At 41.7% G+C, this 4767-nt stretch overlaps 1 non-coding gene across 1 annotated transcript; it reads left to right on the plus strand.

Moving 5' to 3' along the window:
* Positions 1-4693: 4693 nt before the first annotated feature.
* Positions 4694-4766, plus strand: Trnaa-ugc. The gene has a single exon. It is a non-coding gene; the product is annotated as a tRNA-Ala (tRNA).
* Position 4767: the final 1 nt, after the last annotated feature.

Raw genomic sequence — 4767 nt, forward strand, 5'->3', positions numbered from 1 at the left:
TCATGATTTTGTAAATGAAAAGATAATGTCTAGAAGGCAACACAACAATCTAACTATGATTACTTCCAGAGAATGGGTTTGAGACAAAGTCTCAAGGTAACAAAGTAATTTTAGAAAATTTTTACAACGAAAATGTTTTTTGTGTTTTTTTAAGTTGGTGGGATGTATTTTTTTTTCCCCAATACTGGGTATTTAACCCAGTGTTTCATTAAGCTACTTTGCTACTGACCCAACCAAAACAATTGTAGAGAGGAAAAGTTTATTTGAGGCTCACAGTTTCAGAGGTCTGAATCCACAGAAGGTCTCTCCATTCCTCCAGCTGGAGGGGAAGCAGAACATCGCGGTGGAAGAGTGTGGTGGAAGGAAGCAGCTCACATGATGATCAGAAAGCAGAGAAAGTGAGTCTCCACTTGCCAGATACAAATATATACCCCAAAGCCACGCCCCCAATGCCCACCTCCTCCAGCCATACCCCACCTGCCTTCAGTTACCAGTTAATCGCTATCAGGGAATTAATTTACTGATTATGTTAGGACTCTCACAACCCAATCATTTCTCCTCCAAAACTTCTTGCATTGTCTCACACATGAGCTTTTGGGGAACACCACATCTAGACCATAACACCTCTATGGAACATTCTACCTCTGAGCTACATCCCCAATCTTTTTATTTTATTTTGAGACAGTCTTGCTAAACTGCCCAAGCTGGTCTCAAATTTGTGATCCTCTTGCCTCACCTCCCCAGTAGCTGGGATTACAGACCTGTGCCACCACAGTCAACAACAGGGGGGATTTTTTTTTTTTTTTTTTGTAGTGCCAGGGATTGAATCCAGGGCCTTGGGCATGCTAAGCAAGTGCTTTACTACAGCTACAGGCCCAGCCCTTGGCACATGTAATTTTTAAATGCTAAAGTAAACACTGGGACTAATAAAGGCCCTAGTGAGGTCTTCCCCCACCTCCTTCCCAAATTGAGAATATCTGGATGAAAAGGTGAAAAGAAGGGAAAGGCCCTATGGAGACTTGAAACCTAGAATCAGTTCTTTGTAATGAAGTTCTGTGGCAGAAAACCTTGCATGGTAATTATAATCCTTCACTACCCCATCCTGAAATATCTTTTCTAGATATTAGTCAGGGTTCTCTAGAGGCACAGAATCAACAGGAAGTATGATCATAAAAAGAGGATTTTAGATTGGTTTACACAACCAGAAGCTGCATAACCCACAGTGGCCATCTTCAGGCTGGAGAGCTGGAGGAACCAGTGGCTGTGCAGTCCAAGAGACTGAAGTCCCAGAACAAAAAGGACCAATTGTGCTACCCCAGTTTGAGACCAAAGACTTCTGGAGAATCCCCTTTTGAATAGTGAAGGAGGGAGAGTCTGATGTTCTCAGGCAATCCCAGGAGCAATCAAGAACCCATTCAAGAAGAATTGAGCTTGCATTTGCTGCTGCTTCCTTGTTCTTCCATCTTTTATTCCATGCAAGCCACCATCCTATTGGAAGGTGCTGTCCATGTTTAGGGAGGGTCTTCATTTCAGCTGGCTGTCAAACATGCCAATCATTCCTAGACACACCCTTATTGACATACCCAGAAGCCTCTTAATGTTTGGCATCTTTTAATCCAATCAAGTTGACAATTCAGGTCAACCATTACAAGTAGTGAGCTCAGTGGTAAAGCTCTTGCCTAGTATGTGCAATGCTCTGAGTTTGATCCCCAACACTGCAAGAGTAATAGTAATCATAATAGACTATACATAATACATAATATAGATTAATACATAAATATACATTATTATATATACATTATGAGTGTGTGTGTGTGTGTGTGTATAATTTTCTAGCCTCCACTTTTAGATTGGGACATTGATTCAAGTCCATTCCCAGTATAAAATGCCAGTGTGTCACCTACCAGTGAGTAACCCTCAGGAGGGCAGTCTTAGTCAGCCCAGTTCAGTAATCCTTGGTACCTGGATGTGTTTGCCAGAAATTTCCTCTAGTTAGCTGTGTCTGCATCTCCATGGTTTGTCACCATATGCAATTCCACTCTACCTTTATTTGGTGGATATCTGTAAGGCCCCTTCTGTGTATCTGACACTGTACATTAAATATTTGTTATGTAAATGTTGAATGAATAACTGTTTAAATCTTTATTGTGATCCATAAACACAATAGCATCAAAGCACATTCATGTGTAAGCTTAGCTAGCTGAACCGACCAATAGAGACAAAGCTCGGTGCACAGGAATTGTGGGAAAGGAGATCTCCCCTATGTACCCTAGGAGGCTACACAGAAGGGGCACTGGCCCTTTCCTAGCACCCAATTACTGATCCCATGAGCTGTATAATGCACACTTCTTCGTGTATGTATTCATTCAACAACTTACTGAGCAACCTCTCTGACTGGATGCCTCAGTCCCCATCCTAAAGGACAGCATATGGCCAGGGTAGGAGGGATGGAAGGGAAGTGTAGTGAGCTTTGCATTAGGTTCAAAGTATTGATACCTGGGAGATTTGAGGCAATTTGTGGACTTCTCTGAGCCTCAGTGGAATGGGATGATAATACCTCCCTCTAATAGAGAATTTTGTTTTTTGGTTTTGGTACTGGGGATAGAACCTAGGGTCACTTTACCCTTGAGCTACATCCCAGTCATATGTGATGTGTGTGTGTGTGTGTGTGTGTGTATACAATTGTTTTTTAGACAGGGTCTAAGTTGCCCAGATTGGCCTCAAATTTAGATCCCTTTAGTAAAGTTATTTTTTGAAACACTTTCTTGTACAATACTCTGTACTTCCTAGGTGTTTAGTAATCGACAATTAATAACAATTAACAATATAACAATTAACCTTACAGCCTTAAAGTCTTGTAGCCTAGTTGGAGTAGATGTAGGAAAAAAAGAAAATATACTGAAAGAATTATTTCTAAATCAAGGCAGAGTCAAACACAGGAGGCCACAACATTGTCATCCAAAGGAAAATATAATAGCTCCCAACTGAATGTGGGATTGGGAAAGGCTCCCCAGAGAATGTGGCATTTTAAACTGGGCCTGAGAGGATGAGGAGTATTTCTATGGGCAGAGAAGAAGGAAGGTGTGAGGCCCCACCTTCTCTTGCCCATAAACACAAAGACAGCCCGGTACCAGGCACAGAATGGAATTAGGGTGATAAAGAAGAGAGACACAGTTGAGATTGTGTTTCTATAATAGCAAACATACATGTCAGCAGCAAATAAATGGATCATCACAAATCACTTGCTTCATTCAGACCCAGGCAAAAACAATTAAAAAAAAAGAATTGGAACTGAATATCAGGATAAAATCATTTTACTACAAAGATGGTTTTGATTGTGAGATAACCTCCAAAGAAAAAGAATCCTTTACTGGTGCATTCCATTGGCTCAAAAAATATCTTAGATACATTTGAATCTTTTGTCTGCTGGATTGAATGAAAACCCTTAAAACAAGAATGAAGAACAGACATTCCCTCAGAAATAGCACTCTGCCCAGGCAGCGATCTGTGTACCAGAAACCAAATGCAAATCCCAAAATGGACTTCTGACTACATGCCCTCTCATACACTACAGTTTCATGGTGTGGATTGCTGGAGAAGATTTCAGGCACTCTGAGGTCAGTGATTCTGTCGTCTGCCCTTCTCAGAATTCTACACTATCCTAGGCATACAGTCCCCCGAGTTTGGGTTTGTCCACCCAGTCATCTCTCTGGTCCTTCTGAGTCTTCATCACTAGGTAATTGATTTGAGTAATAACAGGAGCCACTCAAGCTCATTTGGGTTACTGAGTTTAACCCCTGAGTTTATACTTTTCACGAGACCTAGAACAACATCAACTTTTGGTTCTTGTGCAACATGCAGCAACAGGTTTACCTCTAAGTGCAAGAGAGCAGGGGAATATGGAATTTGCACAAAGTCCTAAGGAGGCATTACCACAAAATTCCATAACGTAATCACAGGCAAGAAGAGAGATATTACTAAGGCTAGGATTGGGTCATGCAAAAGACCTTCATACAGGATTGCAAATTCAAGGTCAGCCTGGGCAATTTAGTGAGACCCTGCCTCAAAATTTAAAAAAAAATCAAAAGTACTGCTAATGTAGCTAAGTAGTACAGCCCTTGCTTAACATGCATAAGGTCCTAAATTCAATCCCCAGCATAGCCGGGTATGGTGGCACACACCTGTATTCCCAGTGAAGGCAGGAGACTGAAGCAGACATTACAAGTCCGAGGCCAGCCTTAGCAATTTAGTGAGAGCCTGTCTCAAAATTTAAAAAAAAAATTAAAAAAGGACTGGAAATGTAGCTCAGGGGCAAAGCACCCCTAGGTTCCACCCTCAGTGTCCCCCCCCCCAAAAAAAACCACAGCACCACCAAAAAAAGAAAGAAAAAAGAAAAACACCTTCATACAGCTCTAGAGCCATCAAAGTTCTGCTCTGGCATGTTGCCAACTCTGTAAGCAATGAAAAGAATCAAACAGTTCCCTTTCTGCTTAAAAAGGCAGTCTAATCAGGCACCGTGACACATACCTGTAATCCAAGAGACTCAGGAGGATGAGGCAGGAGGATGGCAAATTCAAGGCCAACCTCAGCAAATTCAAGGTCTTTTGAAACAGGAACCCTGTCTCAAAATAAAAAATAAAAAGGGCTTAAGTGCTCCTGGGTTAAATCCACAATTAAAAACAAAAGCAGGGCTGGGGATATAGCTCAGTTGGTAGAGTGCTTGCCTTGCATGCACAAGGCCCTGGGTTCAATCCCCAGCACCACCAA

This window comes from Marmota marmota, unplaced genomic scaffold (assembly GCF_001458135.2).
Source record: "Marmota marmota marmota unplaced genomic scaffold, marMar, whole genome shotgun sequence".
NCBI lineage: Eukaryota > Metazoa > Chordata > Mammalia > Rodentia > Sciuridae > Marmota > Marmota marmota.